The following is an 18,730-nucleotide window of genomic DNA, read 5'->3' on the forward strand; positions in this document are numbered from 1 at the left end:
TACACAGCTGCTTTCTATTGACGCTCCAGAATCATTGCAAATACAGTGTACTTTGTTCGAACCCGAAATGTAATTTCACTGCGATACGGGCACGAATGTACTGATAAGTAAATAATACTTTCATCACATTTGTTTTTAATTATATCTCCATTATACCTCTCTAACAATGTACCATAATGATTAGTATAATTATGTTTGACCCTTTCCGAAGAGTCCTGTAGTGATAGACGTGTTTGATGGAAGATTTAAAAAGTAAAATAAGAAACGAACTCAATTTGGGCAGTCTTGTAGTTCGTTACCTTAGTTGGCGGCACTAACGCCGCTATTCGAAAGAAGGAATGAAGGAAGATTGGGTGTAATGTACCGTCGATATCAAGGTCATTGGAGACGGAGCCCCGGCTTTCAAAGGAACCACCTGGCATTCGCCTGAAGCGATTTAGGGAAATCACGGAAAACCTGAATTTGGTTGGCCGGAATTTGGTTGACCCGTAGTCCTCCCGACTCTGAATCCAGCATGGTAAGCACTGCGCCACCTCGCTCGGTGGTGCCATTCGATAGCTGACGCCCTCGTGGGTAATGCAACAAGTTCGTAAAACGTTGGTCGTTAATTTCTGAGGGAAAACTCTTGAAGATGGGCATCATAACAGAAAAGTATTATTACATCTAAGTATGCACTACAGTCCTGCGAAAAAATTAATAAAACAGTAAATAAACTGGCCGGATCAACAGCTCACAGCCAGTCTCTCGTTTTATTCTTATTCAGTTCGAAGAGCATTAGTCGATAGATTAACTGCCAAGTCTTCTTAAAATAGCCTGTCCCTTAAAATATGCAGGAACAAATGTAAAGAGTATTAGAGTTTTACGTCTTGCCAGAGCACTGGTCATTAAAGTTGGACTACTGTAAGTACTCGCTTAGTTTAAGGATGGCGAAGGACATAGAATTCTCCATTTCAAAAGGAAAAAATCTAAGTTATTCTCTTACGTCTCTTGAGAAAACTAAACTGAATTTAAATCTGGGTGGCCTGACGGGGATCTTCAACCCGGTTTACTCGAACGTGATTACGAGAAAGGAATACCACTTATCTGGATGAGTGGACATGTAATCTGAAAACCTTGGTCGGCTGGGGGACTGGAACCACATTAATTTATATCTGAGATCTCTTCCTGTGTTGCGAACTTCGTCCTTGCCAAAAATTAAAGCGTTGCACACGTGTAGGTAAGTAAATGTTGTATGTGTATGTACGTGTACGTGTGTTAGTGTTGTCTGGGTGTATATGTGTTACTGTGCAGGGTAACGTGATATATTTCTTGTATGACAAAATACGTTTTGGCCCGTTACTTAGCTGCGAGTGGTAAACTATATCTTACAGAGACGGTAGACATTTTGCGTTGATACACCATAAAATTGGGCAATTTCATTCGAAGATGCCATCTAAGACGATAGTTCCTTTCTGTCATTCTGTTCTGTCTCCTGCTCAGCTCATCTTTGCCCACTGATTCCATGCAACGGACAGATATGTACACATTACTTCACTTCTATTATTTACATCAGTGATGGAAGTTTTAACTATTCCGCAACACGTACAGCCCTCCAAAGCCATCAGTGTGCTCTTTTAAGGGACGGTCTTATACTGTAATCTGGTGAGCTTGATAGAAATTCTATGTAGAAATATACCACACAGCGCCCGCATCTCGTGGTCGTGTGGTAGCGTTCTCGCTTCCCACGCCCGGGTTCCCGGGTTCGATTCCCGGCGGGGTCAGGGATTTTCTCTGCCTCGTGATGGCTGGGTGTTGTGTGATGTCCTTAGGTTAGTTAGGTTTAAGTAGTTCTAAGTTCTAGGGCACTGATGACCTAAGATGTTAAGTCCCATAGTGCTCAGAGCCATTTGAACCATTTTTTATACCACACAGCTTCGCACACACTAAGCAGGACTATATTTGACTGATACTGGCAGTCAAACGTAGTAGGTATGGAGACTCTGCATCTACATATAAACTCCTCAAAGCGCAGTGCAGTGCTTGATGCTGGACTCTCCGTAGCAATATTGGCGGATTTTGGTCACATTCGTTTCACATTTTGCTCGCGGACAAGCGTCTGTACAGGGTGTTTAGAAAAGTGTCACATATCCTTGCAGGAGCAGTATTTCTCAAAATCAGAAGGGAAGTTCCTATAGTGATGCATCCGGGAACACTCGTCTTCCCATCCCAATCTGCTAAACATCACACCGTGGGCCTGTTCTTCATGTTGTCATCATGAACCCTGACACAATCTTCAGCCCTTCTTCGCAGTGAATCACGTGTTCTTTCCGATACATTTGACTCCATTCGGAATGCGCCACATGGATCAGTCACACACTGCTGTTCCTTTAGTCCTTCTTCGTAGTGAAGCACGTATTCTTTCCTATACCCTTGATTCCATTCGGAATGCGTCACATGCGTCCGTCACACACTCCTGCAACGTTTATACATTGCTATGGGTTATGCATACATCTGTGCCCTTAAATGTTCCCATAGCCAGAAATCCAACAGAATGAGGTCCAGTGAACGAGGAGACCATGCTACCGGACCTCCTGGACCGATGCACTGACCATTAAATTTTGGGCTTAGATATTGTCACACAATTCGAAAAAATGGATTAGTGCATCGTCGTGCATTTACCATGGTTGTTGTTTCTCTGAGAGAGTAACGTTCTGCAACAGCCCTGGTAACCCATGGCGGAGAAATATATGATCCAAAGCCACTGTTAATGTGTGCAGTGAAGTATGTGACCCTATGAAACTGTCTCTCACAATGCTCGTCCATACAGTGATACTGAAGCTATCGTGATGTATCACCTCGATGATTACTTCAGGATTTGCATCCACGTGCAAGTGGGCGATGTGGTACTTTACTATGCCATCTCTTTTCAGTCCTGCATCATCTTCAAATACTACGCATTACACGTCACAACAGTTATCGGTTTCCAGATATATAATCCTAGGATCTTTTCTCCTAGTTCTGACGAATATTACCTCCTGTAGGAATATGTAACACGTTTTGTGAAGCACCCTTTATATCTCTGTACAGTTTCTAATTTCTGTCTCTTTAAAATGGTTTTTAACGCCATTTTATTGGAGTACCGCAAGCACAAGGTGGTTTTTACCTAGGGATTAGGCCAAGGGGAGAATGTTGGGTGTACTGTAACTTCACTATTTTTGTGGTCATCGGTCTTCTTTCCAACCTCTTCATCTCAGAGTAGCACTTCCTACCTACGCCCTCAACTATTTTCTGTATGTATTCCGATATCTGTCTTCCTCTACGGTTTTCGTCCTCTACAGCTCCCTCTGCTAGCATAGAGGTCATTCTCTGATGTCGTAACAGATACCCTATCATCCTGTCCCTTCTCCTTGTAGGTGTTTTTCACATTCTCTTTTCCTCTCCGATTCTGCGCAGAACCTCTACATTTCTAACTATATCAGTCAACATAATTTTCAACATTTGCGTGTAGCACCACACCACTTCTTTTATTGTACCATTAAAATCTGCCTACGAAGCCGCTTCATTGAGTACTGTTCAGAGAATGGGTAGTCAAAAAGCGCTGGAAGACGTGAAACTTGTCTCCCATCTACGTGGATTCTCTTGGTACTGTGCAGACTATTCAGCTAATGTTTCCAGTAGACATGATAGTACAGATGGTTCAGGACACTATGCATCTCCTGCACAAACGGAAGAACGAGGTGGCTTTCTGAAGAGTCCCTAGACAAGTGAGAATCAAGAAGAATGAGAAAACTGACAGACCAGTGAAACTAGCCTTCCAGGAAAATACAACATTACATCTTAACGCCCCCTAGAAGCTATCGTCTCATGGGTGAGAAACAGTGTTGGCAGAGTGGAAAATACAGTAGCTGGAATTGTCTGACAACAAACTGCAGTCGGTACAACAGACCATTCGACGATGTTGCATTTCTTTTTGAACTCCAAGAAGGGGCAAAGTGGTCTTGAGGCAGCTTCGTTTCGGACACTGCCCAGTGATACGTGCTTATCTCATACGGATGGAAGATCCACCGGAATGCAGTTCTTACGGCGTCACGCTCAGGCTGCGCCATGTTTTAACATAATGTGTTTGGTACGCAGATTCCTAGGAAAGTCTTCGGTTTCCCGAGGGACTTGCCCTCAATTTTAGGCTATGAACAAACTATAGTAAAGAAATTGCTGACATTTTGTGTGGCGTCAGGACTACGCCCAATTTAATTATAGGACGTTTTTAATTTGTTTTTGAGTAGTTGGTTCATTCTGTTATTTCCTCGATCAACCAGCCACCTAAAATACATACACTGATTTATTAATTTAGCAAGTAGTCCTAATTCCGTCCCAGTTCCTAATGTCATTCCCCTAGGAATTTCCGGTTTCCACAGTTGGTAACAAAATGCGTAACTCCAGTCTATCCTCTTACTGAGAAAATCTCTTCTGTGCAGCCCGTATAGCTTCCGAGTTCGAGGGAATTCATTTATTACTCTGATATGAGATGGTACAGCAGTCAGATAAACGCCTCGCTATCGCTAGGTTGAGCACGGATTTGTTTTCAAAAATAACCTTCTTCTTTGGAACTAAATAGATCATTGATTCTGAGTATCAGGGATCCGACAGATTGTAAATGTAAATGTCGTGTGACTAGGGCCACCCGTCGGATAGACCGTTCGCCGAGTGCAAGTCTTTTGATTTGACGCCACCTCGGCGAGTTGCGCATCGATAGGGATGAAATGATGACGATTAGGACAAGAACACACCCAGTCCCTGAGCGGAGGAAATCTCCGACGAAGCCGGGAATCGAACCCGGGCCCTTATGATTGACATTCTGTGGCGCTAAACATACAGCTACCGGGTGCTGACATCCGACAGATTGTTATTAGCTCTTTCGAGTTTTGTGGCGTAAGATGTACAGGCACTGGTCATGTAATTCGCATAAAGAACGGGGCGCTGATTTGCGTATGTGGTGATGGCGCCCGATAGCGACTAAGATAAATTCCTTAGGATTTACATCAGGGGAATTTTGTCGTCAAGGCATCAAAGTGAGTTCACTGTAATGCACCTGCACAGTTCTGGCTCCGAGACACGGAGAATTATGCTGCTGAAAGATGACATCGCCGTCGGGGAAGACATCAAGCACGAAGGGACACCTGTCAGCTGTCAGTGTGTGACCGATTATTACCACTGGTCCCATGCAAGCGCAGGAGACTGTCTCGCTTAGCATAATACTGCTCTCACCAGCCAGCGTTCGTGGCACGCTGCATGTTTCGAGCCACCAGTCACCTCGACGACGGCGTTTGTGGAGTAGACCGGCGAACTAGTGTAGCAAAAACATGATTCATCCAAAGATTAACAGAACGTCGAATCCCGATGGTCCCATGTCCACTTCAGTCCTAACTGACAATGTTGTTGGGTCAAGGTGTGTAGCTGCAGAGTTCCATATTTAACAATGCATGATAAACGGTGAGCACCGAAACAATTCCGCGTACACCAGTATTGTGCTTTCCGGTAGAGGTGCCACAGAACACTGTCTACCCTACATTACAGAGCAGACAATTTTCCGAACCCCACGTTGTGTGAAGAGTTGTGGACGTCCAATCATTTAGCTCCCAGTGGTAGTTCACTGCCCTTCTACCTCTTTCCGTGCATGCTCACGACAGAAGCTCGTGAACATTCGACCATCTTCTCCGTTTTTGAGAGACTTGTCCACAGGCTCTGCGTAATAATAATCTGCCCTTTGTCAAAGTCACTTACCTCAATGTATTTTCCTATTTTCACCCCATATCATCACTATGGCTATCCGCCATCTGTGTTTGCTGCGCTTATTTACTTTTGCTACCTTGTCATGTGCAGCAACGCCAACAGGTGGCATACAGATTTGCAGTGTGCAGCGGTCACGATGTTTTGGCTGGTCAGTGTACGTTAAGAAGATCTATGCAGAGAAAGGATCTATCTCGTAAGTAGTCACCTCTTTCACTTAGAAAACCCACTAACAAACACACTGTCAAGAGAAAATTCTCAAAGAAAGGATCTATCTGCTAAGAAAAGTAAGATATTATCTGTTCCCGTTAGTAAACCTAAGAAAACAGACATTGTCAAGACAAAATCCTCGCATTCGAGAGAAATGAGTGTACTGGCGACATCTTCTAATTTACGTCAACCGATAACGAAGACAGTGATGAAGGTGTAGCTGAATATACTGCCCGTCGTAAAGAGAAATAAGGTCTTTGCTCGAATACCCGGGTTTTGTACAATGAAACATGCTCTTCATCTACAAAGACATACAAATTCAAACATGACACATATTTAGAAAGTAGCTTGAAAGCATTTCTCGTTCATGAGTTTGTATTGATAAGTAGTCAAAATTTTTCTAATATTAGAATGCAGGAGTTCATTTAAATTGATTGTACTTTTGAGATTTTTTGTGGGGGCAAAATTAGGAACACTTTTCTTGCTGTTGTTTCTTGCAGTGTTAATATTTATGTCAAACATCGATTATAGAACGGTGGTCTGATCATTTAATACTAAAACCCTGAGATCAAGGTGTGGACAGGCCCAAAGAACTGACATATCAGACGTGATTTAAAACATAAATAATTTATTCATAACATACAATACATAACACCAACTACGTAAATCCTGCTTCGATGCTTACAATTGGCCAAAATGGGAGGGCCACCACTTTCGAATTTGAAAGGCTTTAATTTAAGATACTATTATAATTTTTAAAAATAATAGTAACACAACACCTAAGTAAGCGCTAAGTGAACGCACTCTTAAATCTTTAATTATTAATCACAAAGCGTGGGTTTACTACACTTAACTTCTCATTGCAATATAAAACATAAATACATGAATTCACAACACAGCATGGCTTCAAAATTTCTGCCTGTACAACCTGTGGTCCTAAAACTTTCGTATTACATTCCAGCCAATCACATTAATGACTTATAAGCACGGTTGGTAAAATACAAACGTTTGCACTATAATCAATTTTAATAATCCACAATCACTCAAAAAACAACATCAGAAGTTCGATACGGAGCATGTAATCCTGTTTATACAATCTATCGGACCAAAATAGGCACGAGGGCCACCATAACAGAGGTGCGCTAGTTGCTTTTAGGATAGGCGCTCCCATTAGCTTAATCACTGGGCAGATATTTACTTAAGCAGCAGGTAAGATAGTTAATGCAAATAGAAGGTATTTCTAACGTTTTTTTTTTCCTTCCTCCCTTTTAACAAGGGGGGTTTAGCAAGGTGGAAATTACACTTTGAAGAGACGCAACAGCAATCTACCGGGCACGCCCTCACGAGGACGCCATGCCACTACACACGTACTAAACTAGCCGCGTATCGGCTGTTCAAGCCAAACATTAACAACACAGTTCAATATTCGTGACACCCAAACAGTCGGGATCAAAACAAAACCAAAAGTCCCAAGAGCGCAAGATCCAGCATAGCTTCAGAACAGATCTTACTTCATGTGGTTGAAATAAAGGTATAGAAATGGAAACAAGAACGCGTAACAACATTCCCTAATCAGCACCGTGTACTTCTTTAGACAACGCTGACTTGCCAATGTTAAGAAACCTCTAAGGCAACACCCTCCAACTGACAAACCGAAACCAATGTGACCGCTTATCAGCTCCGTGACAGGACTCGGACCCCCAACTACTGACAGTACAACTCACTTAGAATAAATACAGCGCAAGTAGTATGGCGAACACATATACCAGGGATTAACAGAACACTAGACTGAACTAGGATTATCTTAATAATACAGCACTAGATCTTCGGAAACAAGGAACTAACTCCCCACCCGAAATTCTGCAGCTACAGGGCGGGAGGATGTACCACCAAAACACAGAAGTGCAAACGTACACGAATAACTACCAAAATACACCACTACACCGGTTAGCAACGATGCGTGGAGGAATCTGCACTGTCAGAATTGCACCAGTGAACAGAACAGAGAATTGCCACAGCGGTGGCCACGACGGGAAAGACGACCGGATGAAATGAATCCCAAAGGACGATCAACTTGAAACATTACCAAATAACTTCTTTTCTCCTTTCCCTCGGCGCACTTTGTCGTTTGTCTGGGACTGCTGTGCACAATTCTGAGCCGTCCCCAGTCGTCCCGGCAGACACCGACCCAGCCGAACTGCTCCCAGACTCAAACCCTCGCCGGACGGCGGCTCCACCACCCCATGATGGTTACTGTTTGTTTGCCTTCGTCGACGCAGGCGATGATTAGACTGCCATCCGCCTCCCGCGGACAACCAGTGAAGAGCGGACAGAGGGGCCCAACCAGGCCGGCATTCCTTCACGGGTAGAAGTGCGGGTTCTATAACAACACCCGTACGAGGAAGGCAGGATGTCGGCGTTACCAGAGCAGACACGAAGGCCACTGCGCGACAACCTCCTCCAGCGTGACCGCGCTCGCCTGTAAATAGTACAGGCCAAAGAGTCTACTGCAGTAAACAGGTGAGTCGGTCATGTTACCAACCTACGGTTTCTAAGTACACCAAAGACAGAACTTCGATAGTGGGTGCACTACGGGCGGGAGTTCAAACGAAAGAGCTTCATAAAAGACCAACCCTGAAAAATCGCGGAAAAGTGAAATAGAAGCGAAGCAATAAAAGACAGCAACGAGATGCTAGAGCCAGATCGCGCCCAAATACTGTCGATTACCAAAGATATTGGCTCCACACGACGCTCAGGAAACGAGCCGTGGAAAGATGGAAGTACACACGGCGCAGATTACACTACCTTATACTGACTACAGAGTTTTACTGACTGTCGTACGTCAAAACAAGTTAACTGTTAATTGACCACAAGTAAAAAATAGTTTCTGCGATAGAAATACCAATTTTTAACCTTGTCCATAACCTTTCAGGCCTTATTCAGACCCTACCCTACTAGCCTACGGACCAGATTTGCGACTGTATTGAAGACGTCATTGGAGATAGAACTGAATACGTCGCTCCCAAGGTAACAAATTCGACAGATGTAAAGGTAATTTCCGGAGAACCCCAAGGAGGAGTGACATAACCCTTGCCATTAACAGTTTACATAAATGATATTCCAGAAAGCGCTGGAGAGCTTTAAGACTGTTCGCAGATGATTCGGTTGTCTATAACACAGTACAGATTAGCAAAATAACCTGAAGAGGATTGATGAGTGATGCAGGCTCAGATAGTGGATCCCTTATAGATAAGAAACGAAATCCACTACTGCAGAATTAAACTACAGCTGCCGGGATACTGGAAACCGCATCTGTCTCAAAACACGTAGTCGTAACCATCCAGAACTACCTTCAGTGGAATGACCAAATAAAAGTACAGTCGCTAATTCTCACTCACCAAACACACGCAGTGGTATGAAAAGCGGTTGCCAGACTGATTTTCATAATAAGAACCTTGAGCAAAAATCGTATCAGAGAAAGAAGCGGTACAGAATATAACAATTATAGTTGTACTAGCTACAATTACACTTTATTATTACATATGTATTAGATTCTAGGCCCTGCGACCGATTGCATTGTTCTTCTATTTCTCATCTTTTCCAGGTGGGACTGATAGAAATAGAAGATCCAACAAGGAGCGACGCGTTTCGTCACGGAATCGTTTAGTCGGCGTGAGGTCGTTACAGAGATGCTCAACAAGTTCCAGTGGCAGACGATACAAGAGAGGAGCTGTACACGGGGCGAGAGATGTACTATTAAAATTTCAAGAGAATACTTCCTAGGAAGACTCAGACGACATATTACTTCCACCCACAAACATCTCCCAAAATGAACCAAACGAAACAATACAGTGGCTTAAGGTCATGCTTCCCACGCGCCATTCGCGAGTGGAACGATGAAGGAGATTTAATTTAATGTGGCAGCACATGCGTGAGCCAGCCGCTGTGGCCGAGCGGTTCTAGGCCGTTCAGTCCGGAACCGCGCTGCTGCTACGGTCGCAGGTTCGAATCCTGTCTCGGGCATGGATGTGTGTGATGTGCTTATGTTAGTTAGGTTTAAGTAGTTCTGAGTCTAGGGGACTGATGACCTCGGATGTTAAGTCCCATAGTGCTCATAGCCATTTGAACCATTTGTACATGCCTTCAGGTGGTTCTCAAAATATTGACGTACATGTAGATCCACAACATTTCTTTTATTCTTCTAATTAGTTTGACGCGGGCCTCCACGATTTCCTCACCTGTGCCATTCACTTCATCCCAGAGTAGCTCTTGCAACCTACGTCCTCAATTATTTGTTGAACATAGTCCAGTCTCTGTCTCCCTACACAGTTTTGGCCTCTAGTACCGTGGACGTCATTCCCTGATGTCTTTACAGATGTCCTGTCAACCTGTGCCTCCTCCTTGTCATTGTTTTCCAAATATTCCTTTCCTCTCCGATCTGCGCAGAACCTCCTAGTTCTTTACCTTATCAGTCCACCTAATTTTCAACATTTGTTAGTAGTACCACAACTCAAATGCTTCGTCTCTCTCTTCTGTTCTGGTTTACTCACAGTCCTTTTTTCACTAACATACAACGATATGCTCCAGACGTACACACTCAGAAATCTCTCCATCAAATTAAGTTATATATCTGATACTAGTACACTTCTCTTGGCCAGGAATGCCCTTTCTGCTATTGCTAGTCTCCTTTTGATACCCTCCTTCCTGTGTCCGTCACGGGTTATTTTTCTGTCTAGGTAGTAGAATTTCTTAACTTCATCTACTTCGTGATCATCAATTCTGATGTTAAGGTTCTCGTTGTTCTCATTTCTAGCTCTTCTCATTACTTTTATCTTTCTTCGACTTACTCTCAGTCCATGTATTCATCATTCATTCCATGCAGCAGACTATGTCATTCTTCTTCACTTTCACTCAGAATAGCAATGTCATCAGCGAATCGTATCATTCATATCCTTTCACCTTGAATTTTAATTCTACACCCGAAACTTTCTCTTATTCCCATCATAGCTCCATCGATGTACAATTGAGCAGTAGGGGTGAAAGACTACGTCCTTGTCTTGCACCCTTTTTAATCCGGGCACTTCACTATTGGTCGTCAACTCTTGTTACTCCCTCTCGCTTCTTGTACATATTTCATATTAAATTTTCAAATGTGTCTGAAATGTTATGGGACTTAACTACTAAGGTCATCAGTCCCTAAACGTACACACTACTTAACCTAAATTATCCTATGGACAAACACACACACCCATGCCAGGGGGAGGACTCGTACCTCCGCCGGGACCAGCCGCACAGTCTATGACTGCAGCGCCTGAGACCGCCCGGCTAATCCCGCGCATTTCATATTACCCGTCTATCGTTCATCCCTATTTTTCTCAGAATTTCGAACATCTTGCACGATTTTACATTCTCGTACGCTCTTTCCAGGTCGACAAATCCTAAGAACGTGTCTTTTTCTTTTCTTTAGCCTTGCCTCAGTTATCAACTGTAACGTCAGAGGTGCTCTTTGGTGCCTTTATTTCTTCTACGGCCATCTACCCAAGTATTAATGTGTGACAACGGTAAGAAGAGGTATAATGGAGATAGTACGTGAAATTTTCTATGACTGTTTTTTTTTTGTTATGGTTTTAGGGCGAAAAACTGCTACGGTCATTAGGAAAAGCTAAAAAAAACGAGACTGGAAACCACCAGCAATGGGAGCAAAACTCAAAAAAGTGGGGAAACCAAAAACAGAAGGTAAACTTAAAAAACCACTATAGAAGGGGGGTTGTTTGTCCCCAAAAAGAGCGTCAAATGACTGACGTCATCTCACTGGCACTAATGAACTCGAGAACACGATCGGCTGATCGTGTATCATCTGCTAAAATGGAAGATATATCAGGCGACAGCTGTAGACGGGCGAGTAATGGAGTGAAAGGGGGCACTCAAGTAAAAAGTGTCTCACCGTCCACAGTTGAGAGCAGTGGGGACAGAGTGGGGGAGGATCGCCACTTAAAAGATGTCAATGGGTCTAGTTGTACGGCCTTTGCCTTTCGTTTTAAACAGAGCTTCTACCAATACGTCACTACCACTATCTTGAGGATGGGCGCTGATGACGATGCAATTTTAGATGTATACGTCCGTCTGCGTTATTCTCACAATCCCTGCGATGTATTTACGTCGATGCCACGAAGCTCTCGCGGCAGCTGGTCAAGCGGCTAACGAACGTAGTCATTAGAGCGCGGACGCCCACGCCGGCAGTAACGCAGCAGAGCCGGGCGGCGGCCGGGCCGCACGAGATAAGGCCGGGCCGGCCAGCCCCGGACGTGATCCCCGGCCCGCGAGGGGGCTTGCGGCGCGGCGCTGTGTGTGCTCGACGAATCTCGGCTTCCCGCGTCGGCCTCGGTGCCGAGGAAGGCGGATAGATGGATGAGCGGGCTGCGCGCGCACGCCGCCCTAAACGGTGCGCAAACACACTAAGCCCCGTAAAATGATCCGCCGGCACTTAATTCTATTGCCTGCGCAAAGAAGCGGGCGCGAGCGCGCCGCGCCGGTTTTGCCGCCGGTGCGGTGCCGGCGGAATGCGCGCCTGCGACGACGCGATCCTCGAGCGATATTGATTTTGGAATTAAGATGCGGCCGGGCCGGGCCTCCCGGGGCGCACTGCAAACAGGGGCGGGGCTGCAGATGCGAAGATAATTGCCGGCGTCGGCGGGCCCGGCGCGCTCCCACACGACCTCCGCCCGCCCCGATTAGATAAACACTGTGCGCCGAGCGGCCCGGCTGGATTCCCCGCGCGCCGCTCCGCGGAGCGGATAAGGCGGTCTGCGAGATGTTGTGCCGGCGCTGCGAAAATTAAAATACAGAAGCGAACGAAAATTCAGAAAGTGGCTTTCTACTAGGCCAACATTTGTAACGTATTTAAACCCGTCATCTACAACATAAACTGTGCGTTAGGACACTTGGAACGTCGTATATGAATGATTTTAGAAGTTTCTTATTCACATCTAAATAAATCTAATACACTATCGTGTACACCGTAAAAAATATTTTTGTCAAGTGTTCGTAAATAGCTGCAGTAACCCTCCGGTAGCAGCCAACTTGTCTACCTAGACCTCTGTTAAGGGTACTGTCAAACGTCAGTGCAATCTGAGTCGGTTTTCTCGTGTGTATAAGGAGCATGATTCAATATCGTTGCTCGTTGACTTATATCACAATTCTGATACACCGAGGTGACAGAAATCATGGGATACCTCGTGATAGCCGGCAGGAGTGGCCGAGCGGTTCTAGGCGCTATAGTCTGGACCTGCACGACCGCTACCGTCGCAGATTCGAGTCCTGTCTCGGACATGGATGTGTGTGTGTCCTTAGGTTAGTTAGGTTTAAGTAGTTCTAAGTTCTAGGGGACTGATGACCACAGCAGTTGAGTCCCATAGTGCTCAGAGCCATTTGAACCATTTGAACCTCGTATATCATTGCGGCATGGGTCAGTAGGGGTTAGTAAAGTGAAATGGAAAGAAGGCAAGGATTGCTCGTCAGATGGGTATGAGTACTAGGGAGTAAGATTCATTATGAAAAGGAAGGTAGGGCAGGGAGTGAGTTACTGTAAACAGTTCAGTGGTAGAGTTCAGTTTATCAGAATGGAGAGCAAACGAACACCAACAACGATAGTCCAGGTATACATACCGATGTCGCAACCTGAAAATGAAGAGGTGGAGAAAGTGTACATGGATATTGAAAGGGACTTCAAAGGAGGTGAAAATTTTATAGTCTGGAATGCGGTTGTAGGAGAAGGAGTGGAAGTAGCTGTTACAGGAGAATATGGGCATGGGACAAGGAACGAACAACTAATTGACTTCTGCAATAAATTTTAGACAGTAGTAACGAATACCCAAGATTCACGATAGGGGCAGGTATACTTGTGGAAGGCCGGGTGATACGGCAGCATTTCAGTTAGATTACGTTATGATTAGAAAGAGATTTCGAAATCAGATACTGGATTGTAGGTGTACCCAGGAGCAGATACAGATTCAGATCACAGTGCAGTAGTGACGAAGAGTAGGCTGAAGCTTAAGACATTGGTCAGGTAGAATCAATTCGCAAAGAAGTGGATACAGAAGTAGTAAGGAATGACCGAATACGCTTGAAGTGCTCTAAGGCTATAGATACAGCGATAAAGAATAGCTCAGTTGGAAGTACATTTGAAGAGAAACGGACATCTCTAAACTGGACAATCGGAGAAGTTGCAAAGAAAAACTTAGGTGCTAAATAGGTACCTGCGAAGAAATCACGAGTAACAGAAGAAATACTCCAGTTTATCGATGAAAGAAAGAAGTAAAAAAATTGTAAAGGGAAATTCACGGATACAGAAACACAAATTGCTGAGAAATGAAATAAACAGGAGGTGAATGGGAGCCAAGAGTGAGTCGACAAATGATTGTCTGAAGGACTGATCCAGCATACAGGAAAGTCAAAACAACCTTTCGTGAAAATAAGAGCAAGGGTACTAACATTAAGAGTGCAACGGGAATTCCACTGTTAAACGCAGGGCAGAGAGCGGATTGTTGGAAGGAGTACACTGAAGGCCCATAGGAAGGGGAAGATTTGTCGGATGTGATAAAAGAGGAAACAGGAGCCGCTTTAGATAAGAAAGGGGTTCCTTTATAAGAATCACTGCATTAAAAAAGCTTAGGTGGACTTAATATTAAATAATGGAGAAAGGATCGTCCATCAGAATTTCTAACATCACTGGAGGAAGTGCAACAAAACGACTATTGACGTTGGTGTGTAGAATTTATGAGTACATACCATCTCACTTCCGTCAAAATACCATCCACACAATTCCGAAGACTGCAAGAGCTGACAAGTGCGAGAACTTACTGCAGAATCAGCTTAACAGCTCATGCATCCAAGTTGCTTGCAAGAATAATATACAGAAGAATGGAAAAAAAATTGAGGATGTCTTAGACGACGACGTTCACTTTGGCTTTAGAAAAAAAGGAACCACCGGAGAGGGAGTTCTGACGTTGCGGTTGTAATGGAAGCAAGACCAAAGAAAAATGAAGACACGTTCATAGGATTTGTCGACCTTGAAAATGTTGCAAGATTTCGAAATTCTGAGAAAAATACGGGTAAACTATAGGGAGAGAAGTGTCATGTACAATATAAGAGAAAAGACGGAATAATAAGATCAGACGACCAAGAACGAAATGCTCTGATTAAAAACGATGTAAGACAGGTATGTAGTCTTTCGTCCCTACTGATCAATCTGTTCAGTGAAAAAGCAATGATGGAAATAAAGGAAAGGCTGAAGGGAGGAAGTAAAATTCATGGAATCAATGATACGATTCACTGATGACATTGCTATCCTCAGTGAGGAAGAATTACAGGATCTGCTGAATGGAATGATTAGTGTAATAAGTACAGAATACAGAATGAGAGCAAATCAAAGAAAGACGAAAGTAATGAGAAGCAGCAAAAATGAGAATAGGTAAAAACTTAACATCAGAAGTGAAAGTAACAAAGTAGATCAAGTTAAGGAATTGTACTACGTCAGCGGAAAAATAAGCAATGACGGATGGAGCAAGTCCTAACACTGGCGAAAGGGGAATTCCTGACCAAGGGAATCCTACAACATCAAACATAAGCCGTCATGTGAGGAAGAAATTTATGAGGATTTGCGGCTGGAGTAAAGTATCGTATGACAGTGAAACACGGACTGTTTGAAAGCAGCAACAGAACAGAATCGAAGCATTTGAGGCGAATGTTGAAAATTAGCTGACTGATACAGCAAGGAGGTAAAGCATGAGGAGACTCTGCGCAGAATCTGAGAGGAAACGAATATGCCGAAGACAAGAGGAAGTGAAGGAATGATAGCACATGTGTTAAGATATCAGGGAATATCCTTCCGTGGGACTAGAGGGAGCTGTAGAGGGAAGGAAACCGCATAGGAAGACAGAGATTTGAATGCATCCAGCAAATAACTGATAACATAGGTCGCAAGTGCTACTCTAAAATAAAGAGGTTGGCACAGGAGAGGAATTGATGGTGGGTCGCATGAAACCATCGGAAGACAATTGATTCAAAAAAATATTCGTTTTGACCTCGTTTCGCCCGGCAACTCGACGTGGCGTGAACTCAATAAGTCGCTGGAAGTCCCCTGCACAAGAATATTGAACCATGCTGCCTCTATGCTCGTCGATATTTGTGGAAGTGTTGCCGGTGCAGGATTTTGTGCAAATGTCCCAAAAATGTCCGATGGGATGCACGTCAGGTGATCTGGTTTTCCAAATATTCGCTCGAATTGTCCTGAATGTTTTTCCAACCAATCGCGAACAACTGCTGCCTGGTGACATGGCGCACTGTCACCCCCAAAAATTCTAGCATCGCTTGGGACCATAATGTTGATGAATAGCTGAAAATGGTGTCCAGGTAGGCTAACACAACCATTTCCAGTCATTTGTCTGTTCAGTTGGACCAGAGACCGCAGTCCATTCCCTGTAAACTCAGCCAACACATTTATGAAGCCGCCACCATCTTGCACATCGCCTTGTTGACATCTTGGGTCCATGGCTACGTGGAATATGCACCACACTCGAACCCTACCAGCTCTTACCAACTGAAATCAAGACTCATTCGACCACGCCATTGTTTGCCAATCATCCAGGGGCTATCCGAAATAGTCACAAGTCCAGGAGAGGCGCTGTTAGCACATGCGCTCACGACGGTGGTCTGCAGCCGTAGTCCATTTACGACCAATTTCGCCGCACTGTTCTAACGGATACGTCCGTAGTACGTCTCATGTTGATCTCTACGGTTATTCCACGCAGTGCTGCTTGTCTGTTAGCACTGAACTGACGACTCTACGCGAACAGCGCGGCTCTCGGTTGTTAAACGAAGTCCGTCGGCCTCTGCGATGTCACTAGGGATCTCGGAATGTTAAATTCAATAATGATTCCGAAATAGAATGTTCCATATTTCTAGCTCCAACCAACACTCCGCGTGCATATTCTTTTAATTCCCGTCATGCGGACATAACCACGTTGGAAAACTTTTCACATCAATCACAAATGACAGATCTGCGAAAGCACTGCCATTTTATATATTGTGTAAGTGACACTACCGCCATTTTTATATCTGCATATCGCTATCCCGTGACGGTTGTCACCTCAGTGTCTTTATAGAAAGTCTCAGAGGTCCACACAGATATGACTAGAAAAGGTACCGCGACGTTATTCGCAGTAAATATTAGTAGATGGTGCAATATTATATTTTCATCCAAGGATTACTTCGGAATAAGTATTTTTGTCTTCGTTTAAGAAGCTTCATTTTTGGGTCCAGGTTATTGCGTAATAATATTACATCTTTTTCTACTATTCGTAGAGTATTTATTATTCCTTCTTTCGGCTATTCCATCTCTTCTTAAGAAAAATACGCCCAGCTGAAATATTGCTTCCTGTGATTCAAGTTCATCATTTTCTGAATCTTCTCGTTCTCTTCTTGAATGGTGACCGCTTTCATGTACACAAGCCTGGTTCTCTGAGTCAACAGACTTACTGTCTGGATCTTCATCACTTAGCTCATTGAGCCATTCCAACCATAGATCAACTTCTCTGCTAAACTCTATCGTAGGTTTTATTTTGCCTTTGATATTTATTTCACAAACTAGAAATATACAGGGTGATTCAAAAAGAATACCACAACTTTAAAAATGTGTATTTAATGAAAGAAACATAATATAACCTTCTGTTATAGATCATTACAAAGAGTATTTAAAAAGTTTTTTTTTTCACTCAAAAACAAGTTCAGAGATGTTCAATATGGCCCCCTCCAGACACACGAGCAATATCAACCCGATACTCCAACTCGTTCCACACTCTCTGTAGCATATCAGGCGTAACAGTTTGGATAGCTGCTGTTATTTCTCGTTTCAAATCATCAATGGTGGCTGGGAGAGGTGGCCGAAACACCATATCCTTAACATACCCCCATAAGAAAAAATCGCAGGGGGTAAGATTAGGGCTTCTTGGAGGCCAGTGATGAAGTGCTCTGTCACGGGCTGCCTGGCGGCCGATCCATCGCCTCGGGTAGTTGACGTTCAGGTCGTTACGGACAGATAAGTGCCAATGTGGTGACGCTCCATCCTTCTGAAATATGAATTGTTGTGCTTCTTGTTCGAGCTGAGGGAACAGCCAATTCTCTAACATCTCCAGATACTGTAGTCCAGTTACAGTAGCACCTTCGAAGGAAAAGGGACCAAAAACTTTATTGGCTGAAATGGCACAGAAAACGTTCACCTTAGGCGAGTCACGTTCATACCGAGTTGTTTCCCGCGCATTCTCAGTGCCCCATATACAGACATTGTGACGGTTGACTTTCCCGTTAGTGTGGAAAGTTGCTTCATCACTAAACACAATCTTTGAAACGAAAGATTCATCTGTTTCCAATTGAGCAAGGATAAAATCACAGAAATAGATTCTTTTAATCTTATCAGCTGCAGACAGTGCTTGAACCAATTTCAGACGATAAGGTTTCATAACTAACCATTTTCGTAGGACTCTCCATACAGTTGATTGTGGAATTTGCAGCTCTCTGCTAGCTCTGCGAGTCGATTTTCCTGGGCTGCGAACAAATGCTTGTTGGATGCGTGCTACATTTTCATCACTCGTTCTCGGCCGTCCAGAACGTTTCCCTTTGCACAAACACCCATTCTGTGTAAACTGTTTATACCAACGTTTAATACACCACCTATCAGGAGGTTTAACACCATACTTCG

This window comes from Schistocerca piceifrons, chromosome 1 (assembly GCF_021461385.2).
Source record: "Schistocerca piceifrons isolate TAMUIC-IGC-003096 chromosome 1, iqSchPice1.1, whole genome shotgun sequence".
Classification (NCBI taxonomy): domain Eukaryota; kingdom Metazoa; phylum Arthropoda; class Insecta; order Orthoptera; family Acrididae; genus Schistocerca; species Schistocerca piceifrons.